Raw genomic sequence first — 14,525 nt, forward strand, 5'->3', positions numbered from 1 at the left:
CTGGCTCTTGGTGACGCTGCTGTTGCTGCCAGATCAATGATCTGTAATCTACTGCAAGACAAAAATCTCACTAGTACAGACCATCTAAATCAGAGGTGCAAATCAGAAGATGTTCTTGCACATTCTAAAAAACACAAGCAGCCAATCCCATTGCATAGGTCATCTCGTCAAGTAATTGCTGAACCTCATGAAGCCACATCATCATCAGCAAAAGAGTAAGGAGATTTGTTGTCCCCCTTTTCAATCCTGCTTATTTTCTTCAGCACAATCACATTGAAAAAAGGTAAATCCTTGTGGGATTGGGGATTTAAGCGCATGTTTAGAGTGCTTTGCTGAAGCAGGAGCAACACAGGAAGAAAAGAAATACAAAGTATGTGCAATGTGGGTGAATTAATGTTGCTATGAAAACCTAACTTTTACTTTTTGACTTCTGAGAATTTACAGTTAGAACCTTAAAACAAAAGTTTTGGCGTTGAGTGCTACAAAGGAAAAAAATCCAGAACTACTAAATTTGAGGATTAACTTTAATGCATTGGATTAAAAAAAACCCTCAAAACATTTTGGGATATTTTGGTCTGGATCCCAACTTTGCAGCTCAGGTTTTATCTCTAATTGTATCACAAACGTATTCCAGCCCCTTCCAGTACTGTTAAAAATCATCATCAGGATCATTCAGTTTGTGAAACGCTTTGACCTTTAGATTAGATAGGCATCCAAATCTTGTTGCAGTACAACTGAGAGTATACTGGAATGGAAAGCCTATGAGAATAGATCATGTTTAAAAGCAGACATGAGCAATGGCACACTTTTTTTGGTCAGAGAGTATATTTGGTTTCAATATTCTGATGCACTAGCCCCATAGAAAAGGTTGCAATAGACACAAAAACTCTTGTAGCATTTTCTGCCAAGAAACTAGGAAAGATGATCTAGTACAACTTATTTGGCAACATAAATAAGTGGTAAGCACTATTTCATGAAAAGCTAATTGAGAAACCTCGAGTTCCAAGAGCAGCAAAATCCAGCTTTCAGTTTAAAAAATATAAAACAAAAATAGGAGGGGCTTTAAAGATGACTCCATATTGTCCAATTGAAGAGTAAAAAATTTCAAAAGTACCTAAGGCTCCTAGAGCTCAGATCAAACGTATCCCATTGATTTCAGTCACGTCATTCAATTGTGTGTGACAGTGAATAATGATTGAGGCAAGGAATGAGTAAGAATGACTCTACAGCCTGGTGGTGAGAGGACTCATCTAGGATGTGGAATACCTGCAGTCAAGTCCCTGCTCCAATAACTCTTTTTTTATACAAAGTGGAATAGCTTCAACAGAAGAGATTGAGATGCATAGAATGGAACACATAGGCAGAAGATATTTATACATACAGAGAACATGAAAAAAAGTGAAAGTATACATACTTTCACCTTTTCATGTTCTCTGTATGCATCTGAAGAAGTGAGCTGTAGCCCACAAAAGCTTATGCTGAAATAAATTTGTTAGTCTCTAAAGTGCCACAACTACTCCTGTTCTTTTTGCGGATATAGACTAACATGACTGCTACTCTGAAAGAAGAGATTGAGACTATCCCATAGCCCCGGGGCTAGGGCGCTTTCCTGATATGTAGGAGATTCCTTTTCAAAAACAATTTTCCCCATCAAGCAAAGGGGAAAAACTGAACTCTCGTCTGCCACATCCCCATAACCACTAGGATAAAAAATAATAATGAAGAGAGTGGCACTGTTAACACCACATTCTCTGGCCATTTGTGCCCTTTAAAAATACCCAGAACAAAACCTTCAGGTCAAATTAATGTGTTGATCAGAAATGGAATTTTTTCAATTGGCCAACATTTTCAGTTCATCTAGAACAGACTCTTTCATTGATTTATTTTTCAGAACTGCCAGCAAGCCAAAAACAGGAAAATTAGTGCAGAACTGAGGTCCCACCTCTGATCAAAGATTCCATAACACTTGGCCTAAGAATAGCAGTGTTAGCTATACAGGGGGTCTTGGCCCAATTCAAGTTTGGGTAGAAACATTCAAACTACATAGACTCCTCCTGAAAGTTCAGCTGGATGCTCTTGCTCATCAATTCCAGTCCAGAAATGTTATATACAATGTAGCTCTGCAGTACCAATAGCTTCAGTATTTCACCCAGAACTGTCTGCATTTCAGTGGTAGGAGAAGCTACTCGTGGATTATTTATATGCCTGTTAAGAACACAGTGATTAAGTTGCCCTATGACACACAGTACTACTGATTATCTAACATCCTACTTCCAAAGTCTATATTTTCTGCTGGGTGGCATTACAATGCCTTATCAATCCACATGATTATGTGAAGATATATGAAGGCAGAAGAGTCCTAACTTCTCTATAATTACAATTACAGCCAAGTTTGTGAGAGGACAGTACTGCTGAAGTGACAAACTGCATTCCCCCCCTTACCTTAATAGTGAAGAGATCAGATATCACAAACATGTGTTCTTGTTTGATGTCCAGCATCCTAGAACAAATCAAGAATAAATTAAAGAGCAGGGCAAATCCTTGTCATTGCTCAAACACTTACAGAAAGCATTTGACAATAAAATTCATGCAGGTATCACTGGAAGAAAGAAGGGTGATGTACTTCAAACCTTATTCATATGAAATAAAATATGGTGTCATAGCCAAAGGCGGGTTCACATCCCTAAAATGCTTTTAGTCCTGTAGCACTCTGGCCCTTCCACGACATCTGCTGCACCACTGTCATCCTATTACCATTGCACTTAAATCAATGGATTGTTAGCACATATCTGGGAAATTTATAGCAGCATCAAATGGATATGCACAGTGGACCAAAGTGCAAGAGCTGGATGGGAGCAACCAGGAAGAGAGATAATATGCTAAAATTAGACAGCAGTGAAAGACCTTGTAGAATTTAACCCTGAGAGATTTTCCAATTGAATTCTCTATTGCATTTCTCCTTTCATTTCCTAAGTACTCCCCCACGGAGTCACTTGGCCTGCAATTTTGTTAGCACTTCACCAATAGATATGCCTCTGCTTTACAACTATGTATTTTATTTATAGGGTTAAGGGCCAAACTTAGCTTTGTATGTGTGCACAGGACTTGCATTTACATCAGAAGGCAGGATTTGCCCCGTACTCTATACTGTTTCATGCTTTGAGAAGCATTTAATATAGAGATTAAAAATGACTAGGAGGGGAAACTAGCACCGTATGGCTCAGAAAGCAAATTCAGATTGTTTTAATAAAAGTAGAGGCCTGGCAATGACTAGAAGCAATGAAATTCTACATTTCAACATTGATGAGCCACCCAGAGCTGGATAGTTGTAGATGTATTATGGAGGGCACATACCAATGTTCCGCCTGTGACAGGGAAAGGTTTTTGACAGAGGCTACAACAGTGCTATATACATAGATTCCCTGGGTTACTTTAGTCATTTGTGTAAACCACTGGATTACTCCCTTTGCCTTCAGCTGTCACTTATAAGCATGCAATAGTCTTTAAAAACACTGAGTCCACTGTGCTATTTTCTCAACAATGTAATACCGGCTATAAATACAGGATTCTGAATTACCTAACTTCCTCCCGAGTCAGTATCTCTAGTAGCTTTGAAATAGCTCCTGGACAATCAGAGAGAAGGAGGGAAAATTTGCAGACTCTGCTGTCAAGGGTCAGGGCACGATCTATGCACTGCCTCATCAAAGGTAGCTCCAAGTTACCACTGCATACAGTGATTGCAACTCTGAAAGACAAGAGCAAACAGGGACTATTTCCTTCTTGTTTATGCAAAGACATTCCTGTAGAATTGTCATACTAGAGAGTAATGCAGATATTTCAGTAACTGTATTGATACAGTATGCAATATCCACTTTGCCTTTATGCTGCAGCTGCCCTCTCCTATTACTTTTCAGATGGCGTATGCTTCCATATTACCACATGCCACGATCACCTCAGCTCTCACTAGCTAAAGGCAGAGTCCGGTCAGTACTTGGACGAGGGACCTCACAAGAGAAAAAACACGATCCAGGAAGTGGTGTTGACAATGTAGTAGATGTTCTTCCCTTGGAGCCTATACTGGCCAAACAGGGTGTTGTAAATGCTGTCTGCTGCTGGAGGATGGGCTGCATTTCTTTGGTGTGAGAGATGCCATGTACACGCCTTCCAATGTATTGCGAGATGCTTCCAGATGAAGGCATCATATAAGTGTACATTCATTATATCCCTGCCTTGGAGGGGAGCTCGCTCAGTAAACTCTCATCTGGAGTTTTTTCCACCAGTGACGTTCCAAGAGGTGCTCCTTTTCCTGCTCTGTCTAAAGAAAGGAGCCAATGCTCATAGAGGACATGGGAGTAAAAATATCTGTGCTGTGTCAACATTAGCACTGCCACTGTTATAAGCAGTGGAGTTGCATTGGTGTAAGACCAAGACAGCAAGAGGGTGCTGAATATGCTCAGTGGGGATATATTTATTTCCATCATATTTTGTTTTCTCCTCATTCAATGGCAGTCCCAGGTCCTATTTACTGCACACTATTCAAACCCTTCTCTCAAGGCAGATTACCAATTTCCCCATGGGGGGTTTCTATGGTGCTCATCACTATGGTATCACACATCAAGCAGCAGCTCATAATAAATACCAATACTCACATTCATTTGAAATCTTCTCACTGCTTTTCAAAGGTCCATAGAGCCTGTAGTGTACCCTGAGCATCTATCAGTCCAGAGCTGGGAGGGCATTCCAGAGCCCCCAGGACCCTTATGAGAACACACTGTCGGCCACACCCTCTCTATTATATCAGTGCCTCTGTTGATCAGACCTGTGGCAGTGTCATAGGGAGAGAGGTGGTCTCTCAGGCTACCTCTTCCTATGAGCTAAGGTGTGATTTCCCTGCTCACATACACATCCTCACACTATTTCTCATCAGCGAGCATGAGTATAAAATACAGTGTGGCCACAGTAGTGCAGGGTAGCTTCTGTGGAAGCATGCTGAGCTGTGCTGAGTAGGTACTCACTCGTTTGAGGCAGGCTTCTACTGGGCATGGCTCAGCTGTGCCTCTGCTGCCACTACCCCTGCTATTGCACACCTACCCATGCCAGCTCAATGAGAACTGGCACAAGTACATCTACATGAGCAGGGAAATCACACCCCTACCTTGTAGCATAGTTGTAGCTTGTGAGCTCGTCCTGGGCTAGTTAAGTCTTTAGAGGCCTTAATGTTGTTTCAGTTTAGAGTTCTGTTTAGTAAAATACTGGGATGATGATTTGTACTGAAGTAGTGCCTAGGAGCCCCAGATGTGGTCCAGGGCCTTATTGTGCTTGGCACTGTTCAAAAAAGGGAAGGCCTCTGCCCTAAAGAGCTCTTTGCATCTAAGGAACAACAAAGAGCGCAAGGTACAACGAGCCAGTACTGGTACTTGTGATAAGCAGTGGTCTCAACACACTAGTTGCCTGACCATTGTCCAGTATTTTCTGTAGGCAATTGTGGGACTGAATATCCAGACTCCCCAGATCTCATCAAAATACCAACTGATGTTGTCAAGTAAAATGATCAATAACTATTAAGAGACCCTCATCTAGCATCGCAAAGAGGTATTAAGCCCAGCTCAGTGGAACTGCCCCTCTGAGAGTCACTGTCAGGGACTTCAGTAACAGTGAAAAAGCCAATTCAACATTTGGGTGATGTGTTCAAGGTGCTATATAAAGGCGGGAGGGATAGCTCAGTGGTTTGAGCATTGGCCTGCTTAAACCCAGGGTTGTGAGTTCAATCCTTGAGGTAGCCATTTGGGGATTGGTCCTGCTTGAGCAGGGGTTGGACTAGATGATCTCTTGAGGTCCCTTCCAACTCTAATAATCTATGATTACATCTCATCATAATTCTGCAGACTGACCACACAGAGGTTAAGGGCCAGATCCTCAATCATATTGAAGCACCTACCTCTATTGAAATCTAAGTGATTTGTTTGAAGTCACACATTAGTCTATGGCACTGCTAAAGAAACAGAACTCAGGTCTCCTCACTCCCAAGTCCAGGCTTCTTCTCTTTCACTACAGTCTCACTCTATTGAGTTATTGCACTCATCTTTTCTAGGCGCTAACTCCGTAATTTAATTGCCAGTATAGTACAAGTATGCTAGTCTGCTTCACTCAGCCGATAATTCTCTTGTTGAGCCTACAAAGTGACCAGAGACAGACGTTTGTCCAGGAGGAGATCCCACACAATGAAAACCAAAACTGAAATAATCCACACACATTACGGGCTCCGCCATGAGCTTGGGCTCAGCCCTGCAAGGTGTTGAACATCCTGACCCAGATCCAGGCAGCATTACACACATGCTCATTTTTTAAAACACATGTCGAATCTCACTGATTGACATTGGGGCCAGAGTGCTCAACATCTTGTAGGATTGAACCCTTTGGATCAATTTGTTTCACTGCATTGATTGTTACGGACAGAGGTGAAAGTGGGCCGCGTCGGGCTGGCATACTGTAAGAAATGGCCATTGGAATGGGCCCGTATGCAGCCAACTGTGCTTTAATGTTGCCTGCCCCTTTTGCCTCCCCCCCAGGCTGTGGGAGGTGGCAAAAGGGGAGTGTGCCCCAGGGCCCAGTGATTTAAAAGTGCCTGGGGCTCCCAGCTGCTGGCATCACAGCAGTGGCCAGAGCCCCAGGCCCTTTAAATCACTGCTGGAGCCCTGGGTGGTGCAGGCCCGGCATGCTGAAGGGCTGGCTGGAGGATGCTGACCCCCAGCCCTGTCCCTTCCACCTGAGGCCCCTCCTCTTGTGCGGGCCTGGAGCCAGGCCCCTGTACTGGTAAGACTTTTAAGTTACTTTTGCCCCTGGTTACGGGAGAATTTCAGCTGAAGGTCTGGCCCTCTTTCCCTCTCTATGTCAGCAAGTTATCCCTAGTGCAGCGTCCAACTGACAGTAGTGGGTGCCTCAACATTCAGAATACAGGAGAATAAGAGACCCCTTTGTGTCTGAGAAGTAGAGTGTGCACTCACTCTCTCTCATGTGACTTCCTTGGTAATCTCTGGTTTGCAATAGCTGGTTTATAGATGCCGTACCTTTTACTCTTTAACTCTGGCAGCTTCCCAGCAATTAAGGCTGCAAGTCCAATAGCCCCTTCCGCATCCACCATGGCTCTCTCAAACTCCAGCAACTGCAGCATGGAAATTAGAATGTCCTCTTCCCTGAAGGCAAAAGGAACTATGTCAAAACTGAATGAAATACAGAGTGAATTTAAAAGAATTAATGGGACAAGACAAGATATTTATGTATTAAGGGATTCCTTTGGTCCTTGGTGGGTTTATTTAGGACTATAGCATTATGGGAAACTGTACTGCTAGCTGTGAAAATAGGTCTTGACCACATGCTGTTTTTGCAAGAGTAGAGGCTTTAGCCTCAGCATTCTGGCTAAATACCCGGTTGGATATGTACATCCCACCTACCTAAATTGCTCCTGCTGTTTGACTTGGGTAAGTTGTTTTCCACTGGCTGTCCTGCACTGTTGTATAGAATTGCTGTATGTTGTTAAAGGGCTGTTCCCACACCATGAAGGTGACCAAATTTAATTAATGGGTGAAGTCCTTACGCACATGCAGTAACCCTTTTGTTACCCTGGGACCAAACATGTCAATAAGAATTGTAAGATAGGGCTTGTTTATATTTGGATAAAAGGTTTATGTGTACACGCGCATTTTGCCATTTTCCCACCAATATTCTCTTTCTGTGTTATTCATAATTATTCATGAATTCGTTAACACCCAAATCTTGGCCTTCAGATTATTATTAATATTTGCAATTTATGGTATGTTACCTATATACAAAAGTCACTTGGCATTGTTTCTGTTGGGTGATTATATAACCCTCACAGAATTGTGAATTTTACAGTAGATATACAATTCAAAAGTCACCTGAGCGTCATGTTCAATTTTTGTCAATAATCACACTGCTAAATTTGGAGGGCTTGAACGTTCATAGAAAATGAACATAAATGGTTCAGGGACATGGCTGAATCTTGATTATCTTAAACATGCAGGAATAATTTTCCCCACTATTCATCCAGTTGTCACTAAGAGAACCTGCACTAGCTCAAGGTAGATGGTGCAAGCATAGTAGCCCCGAAAAAGGCATAGGGGTTGATCCCAACTGGCCAGTTTACCCCAGTTATGGATCTGGCTTACATTTCTTCCATGGGTTGATCATATATTAGGGTAAATAGCACTGCATCATCATCTAAACGTCAGCTACAATTCCATACAGTCATCCAACAATGCCTGTTATCTGGAAGAGCCTCCCTTTATTTCACTACCTGTCTCTCCCCATTCTAAATCTCACCTGAAAAACACTTCTCTCCTTTGCTTCTGTGTCTAGATATATATTTTAAAATGGGAAAGAGGTAACTGCGTAAATATTATTTATGACCCTGAAAGTACTTGGGATACAGTTGGTATGAAATACAGCTGAAGACCATACAGTCAAATGAATGCCAAAGCAGATGGGAAAGTAAATGCTACTTAGTCAGAGATTATCTCCCCATTTAAGAGCTATAGAAAAATCAATAGAAAAACTGTTCCTGACTTCAAAGAGTTCACTCAGGACCTCAGAGCTTGATCCTGCAGTCCCAAGCAGTTGAAACTTTCACTGAAAAATCGATAAGCCATGGAATTCAATGGAAGTCAGGATTGATCAGGCCCTCAGGGAGGAGCCTATATAGCCCCTCTCTAACGTACAACAGTATTTCATTTTACAAATACCCATTCAAGTCAACATCATTCACTACATTGTCCTTCTTCACCTACCTCACGGTAACAACCTTGTTACAAGCTTCCCAGTCAACTGCAAAGAATTGGTACCAAAGCAAGGTCCACTCACATCTGCAGATTTAAGCAACATATCAAAAGTGAAGCTGGCTATTTAGTCATGTCCAAACTTGCCTAGAGCCCTGGGCTTTTTTTTTCCCCCGGAAATAAAATAAACACAGCACATTGCCATTATGCAGTTTTAAAAATATATTAATTTCCTGTTATTTATGTATTCAGATAGAAGTAGTTTGACAACATGAGACACATAAGAGGCCCAAGGCCTGCCAAGTTCCATTGACTCCAATGACCCAGTGATTATGTGGTTCTCAATGTGCAACAGCACTGAATTACATAATATGGGAGTTGAAAGGGACATCAAGTTTGTGAGGCATAGTGGCTAAGTGGGGTGGTTAAAAAATGAGAGTATAGAATAGGAGGGATTATTAACAATAGTAAGAAGTTTGGTTTTGTTATCTCTAGTTCAATTAAGTGGAGGAATATCCACAAGTTGATATGAGATTGTGTGTGGGGTGGGAGGGAGAGATTGTTAAGAAGGAAGTGGAGATTTTCATGCTCACGCAGCTGTATTTTCAGAGGTGTTGACCTCTAATGCTCATTGAGCTTCATGCAGGAGATGCTCTTGAAAAAAAATCAGCTAAAACAGGGGGTTTGTTTAAATATGCAGGTTTCTCTGAAAATTAAATGACAAAACCCCAAAACTAGGAACCCCGTTTCCAAATGCTGCTGCCTTGTTGTTTTATACATCTAAGTAAATAATCACTGTATTCTGCCCACCCTTATGTGATTAATGTCTTACTTTGCAAGCTATTCCATTGATTTCAGTGTAATAAGGTACTACTAGTTGTGATACAACTGGCAAAATATGGCCCTAAATAAATACATTTATGTCCCTAGTGTTCTTGTGTGTATCAAAATGTGGATCTGGAAGTCTTATTATTGCATCCATGTTGTAAAGTCCAGCTCTGTGGTTTGCTATTAGCAGCATTTATTAAACCACGACACTTCAAATGAGACATTTCACTTCAGTTAGACTTGATGTGGATCAATTGGAAAAGAAGATTCACAGATTGTAGAAATCCATAACAACATTTATTGTCTGATTTCATACTTTTACCTCTATAAAACTGATGGTTGCTACAGGCCTGGTCTTCAGTAGGATGGCCTATCTTTATGATTGTTGTAACACAGGAAACTCTCCAATTCAACACCCTGGGAAAGGAGGAAAAAATCTTTAACTACTACTATGCAGATCAAGTTACAACAGGAACTACCAACACCAAGAAAACCAATTCTATAAGAAGTGTGGGCAAAGTTTGTTATCATGATTAGCAACCATTATGAACCCCTTTTGCCAATTAAATTTAGCTGCTCCCTCGTACTAAAGATAAATTTGGGCCTTTACCAAACAGATGGTTTAGGTTTTCTAAAGAAAAAAAGGGGGAGGGGGAATGGGAATTGGTTAAAAATAAAAGTGAACAGAAATGTTTGCATGAATTTCAAAAGGATCAAACCGTTTCCCTACATGGGGACCCAAAACATAGAAACATTTACTGGTACAAAACAAAGAGAAATTGACTAGTCTAATCCTACTGACACGAGATGGCGGACGAGTTATAACTTTGCTTTTAGTTGAATATTCACCATTTGTTATATTACAAAAACCTTTCAGTCGTCTAGGGCATTATTTTAACTGGATAAGGTGATATGTTGATTTTAATTTATGATTTTACCTTGACAGTGATCCTGCTATGATTTCTCAGTCACTAAACTCTTCCAATAGATCAGATTAAATCTCTCATCACTTTTGGCATTAGAGAATAAGCTCATAAAAGGAGTCTGAATTGTTCCTTTAACTTGTCACCTGATCATAAAAGATTCCTTTTAAACAACATCAAGTTCTACTGTAACGGGAGCAAGCAATAATAAAAAAAATGTATTTTTAATCCAACAGTTCCTTGTGTCATAGAAAGAAAGGACAATTAAATCATTGGACTATTACATCTCTCCCTAAGAATAAAACACACTGGCACCAGTTATCTTAACCAACAGCATCACCTCATTTTCTGCAGGCTTTACATCAAAATAGGAAAAAATAAGATACATACAAAACCAGGGTGAATTTCACCCTGATGCACAGGGAGAGCACAAGGCCCACGTGCCACTTAAGTCCTCAAAATAGGTCTTAAGTAGGGCTTAAGCCTTTTGTCCAGGGATGGGGAACATGGAATAGCATCAATATTATCATACATTTCCAGCCTTGAGTACTATGGTCCTCTGGAGATTTCGGTCTCATCAATGATTCATACCAGTTTCCATTATATTCAGTATAGGTTTGTTTTCCCTTGGGCCAAGTTCAGAGTTCTATATCCAGGTAAATGCCCAAGATTGAGTAAAAAATGACCAAAGACCTCAAGTCTTATTCCATGTTTTTAATATATAAAATCTAATTTATCATGAATAATCATCACCACGACCAATATGCAGAGATGGACTAGAGCCTAAAAATTGGCTCTTGATTCCAATTTCTTAAAATTCAGAGGTGTTTGCATTTAAGTTTAGTTGGTGTCCATCTTTAGGAACCCTCCAGGTAGTATTTTTAGAGCTATTATACATTTGTGGTGGCTAAAGTCATTCGACCTTGCAATGTCAAGCAACCTTGCATCATCCAGAAATATGTTGTCCGCTGTATCCCACCACTTACAATTTCAACAGCTGCTAGCTGAAATTTCTACACTAAGAGCCAGAAGGGGTTATTCTGTGGATAATTTGGGATGAATGTTTTATTTTATGACAAATTTTCACATAATACCACAGAGACCTCAGTTTTAACCTGAATAAATTGCTCCTTCCAGGAGGAAAGATTAAGTAATCTCCATTCTATTTTGGGGATCTATCTAGTTGAAGATCTTTCAAATAAGACTTCTACAGTGTCCAAAAACTTGGAGGGCAACTAAAGACTTTTAATAAGATCACACAGGTTTCAAACAAGCTAATAAACACTCTTAAAACCATTAAACAGCCCCAAACAGGTCAGTAAAAACTTTAGATGGGAGAGTTTGGTCTTATTTGCTTTAAAAAAAAGGGTTCCTACATAGTTAACAAAACCCAAACAATTAAAAACAAGAAACAAAGCAGGCTGCCCAAATTCTAAAATAGAGTTCTCATGGAGGATGACCATGGGAACCAATAACCTTGGACTATAGTGTACACAGACTCATTCCCAGTACTTTAGTAGAATACAGAACCTTTCTGAAGCCTGAGAAATCGGAGGATAAGTCTCTCAAAATACACAATTGAAAGGTGAAAACAACTTACAATTACAGCAATGTGTGGGTTGAGATGTTGAGGGCAGCAGCTGATCCTGCTAGCAATCCACAGTGGCCTCCTGCAGGAAAAATCACTGCATCCAGCTTTGGCACTTGTTCATATATCTCCAATCCCATGGTACCCAGCCCTGACAGGTATATAGCACTGTCCTCCCTAGGGGAAAAAGAAAAAAAACAAGTCATTGCAGAGCTGGGACTTGTTAGCAGTTCACTATTGTGAAGCTATAGTTTATCAGGAAAACTGCATATCGATATACATAGTGTTAGAATTTGCAGGAGGCATTGCAAATACTTCCTGCTACGGATCAGATCCTCACATACATTGCAGCTATAGATATTGCTGCAATGAACCGTAGCAATCCTGACATTTTCTAAAACAACATTACATTGAAAGGCAACATGGAGCAAAATAATCCCATGAGAAGAAACAGATGCAAGTTCAGCAGTTTCAGCCAGGTCAGCAAATGTTCAAGATCTCTAAGCCACTTTACTGTGTGCAATCCATCTGAGTGTGACAGGGCTACTGGAGTTCATCCAGGTGAGTCAGGATTAAAGTGACAAGTAGTGCTTTGCTCGACGAATAGCTGAACTTTCTGCCCCTAGAAAGCCTATCCTGCTAGCTCTCAGTGACTATAGTATGATCAGGTGAATTCTCCATTGGCATTGCTGTCAAGGAGAGGACTTCCGTTTCTGTTGCTATCACTTCCTTAAGCTGCGTGAGTTCTAATATCCTCCAGTCAAAACTGTAAGCAGTGAGAAGGAATCTAGTGTAGGTGTAGCGATCTCTGTTCTCTTGAGTGTGATTTAGTGCACAATAGTGGGAATTTACAGGAAAGGGAAGCACTGTGTTTACGTAGTCACATAGATACAGACCAGATCAGTGGAGCACAAAACTTTCCACAATCCAGGGCCAAAATCTGATACCTTAACACCCCTTGGAAGACCTCCATGAAGGATAAGAGGAGGATTTAGTCTGCCTAAGTATTCATTGGAAAAACACTTACAGCTACAGGGAGTTTAATGAACATATTAAGAGTTCACACAGCCAGCAAGGTACAACATAAGACTGTTGTAACTTCAGAGCTGGATGGTTCTAAATCAGCCAGCTCTCCAAGTTACAACAGGTTTTTAATTAAACCTGCAGAATGACAAATTAATCAGAAACTGTGCCTGTTCAGTACTTGTGTGCATTCTACATACTCTGACATCAATAAACCAAGCAGAGTTACTGTACCAGTGATTTCATTTTTTATATTCTACCAACATATTCATCCCTTAATTTTATCTCTAGTGCAAGTGGCTGTGTTTAATTATTTGTATCATAGTAACACCTAGAGGCCTCAACAGAGCTCAGGGCCCCAGTGTGCTTGCTGCTTTACCTACACAGAGAAAGACAGTCCCCTGTCCTGAACAATTTACAATATTAATTGACAAGACGGATGGTTGGAGGGAGAGGAATCATATTATCTCAGTTTTACAGATGAGGCAGAGTGAGATTAACCCACTTACTCAATGTCACACATGAAGTCTGTGGAGGAGCTGGGAACTGAACGCCAATCCAGGGCCATAACCTTCCAATCTCCCTTCCCCTTTATATAGGATAATTTTACAAGTAAAGCAAAATCAAAATATCATCTGCGCTTTGAAAAATTCGACTGGGCTATTAGAACACTTTTCTCCCCAACCAAGAATTTTTTTTTTTTTTTTAAAGTTACCCTTGCAATCTACATGTTGAAGTTCATGAGGACTTGCAAAGATGAATGTTGCTCTGGAAGATTCAATGTATATATACTGCTGCTTTAAAAATGCAAAGCTGTATCAAATGCCAGACTGCCTTTCATATGGCATGATTGACATTCCGGTTAGCAGCTTGGACAGGCATTTTAGACAGTCATACGTTCCTTGCTAACATTTAGAAAGGACTCCAATCCAAGCCTCCTACATTAATGTTTAACACTTTCATTTGTGATGAAACTAATTCATTAGGGTTTTTTTTTTTTACTTTTATATGCTTAGATATAAAGGGAAATATGAGCAGCACTTTCACTTCCCTCTTTATACATAAACAGTAATTTAATAGAACATAAATCCCATATTTGTATTCTAAAATTAGCACTTGTGTTGTAAAACTAGCTATTTGATGAGTGTCTATTTACTTCCAAAATGTAGGATTCAAATGCCCTATTAGATGCCAGGGTTTGAAGACAGGCTCCCCACCTCAAGCATGCCATTATAATTTTTGCAGGGCATAGTTTTGTACGTGTCCTTCAAAACTTCCGAGGCCAGATCCTCAGGGGTATTTCGGCTCCTAATTTAGATGGATTTCCTTGTGCAGACATAGCTCTAGAAATATTTAACCCGGTGTAGTACT

At 40.6% G+C, this 14,525-nt stretch overlaps 1 long non-coding RNA gene across 4 annotated transcripts in view; it reads right to left on the minus strand.

Annotated features, from left to right (window-relative positions):
• Positions 1–14,525, minus strand: part of LOC115655131 — a 44,890-nt gene that overhangs the window by 5,174 nt on the left and 25,191 nt on the right. For all 4 annotated transcript variants that reach the window (XR_004001334.1, XR_004001333.1, XR_004001332.1 and 1 more), the window contains 6 exons: positions 12,144–12,308; positions 9,943–10,037; positions 8,805–8,879; positions 7,068–7,193; positions 3,578–3,745; positions 2,443–2,500 (listed from right to left, as the gene is read on the minus strand). This is a non-coding gene — a long non-coding RNA (uncharacterized LOC115655131). The remainder of the gene's footprint in view (positions 1–2,442; positions 2,501–3,577; positions 3,746–7,067; positions 7,194–8,804; positions 8,880–9,942; positions 10,038–12,143; positions 12,309–14,525) is intronic.

This window comes from Gopherus evgoodei, chromosome 7 (assembly GCF_007399415.2).
Source record: "Gopherus evgoodei ecotype Sinaloan lineage chromosome 7, rGopEvg1_v1.p, whole genome shotgun sequence".
NCBI classification, from domain to species: Eukaryota; Metazoa; Chordata; order Testudines; family Testudinidae; genus Gopherus; species Gopherus evgoodei.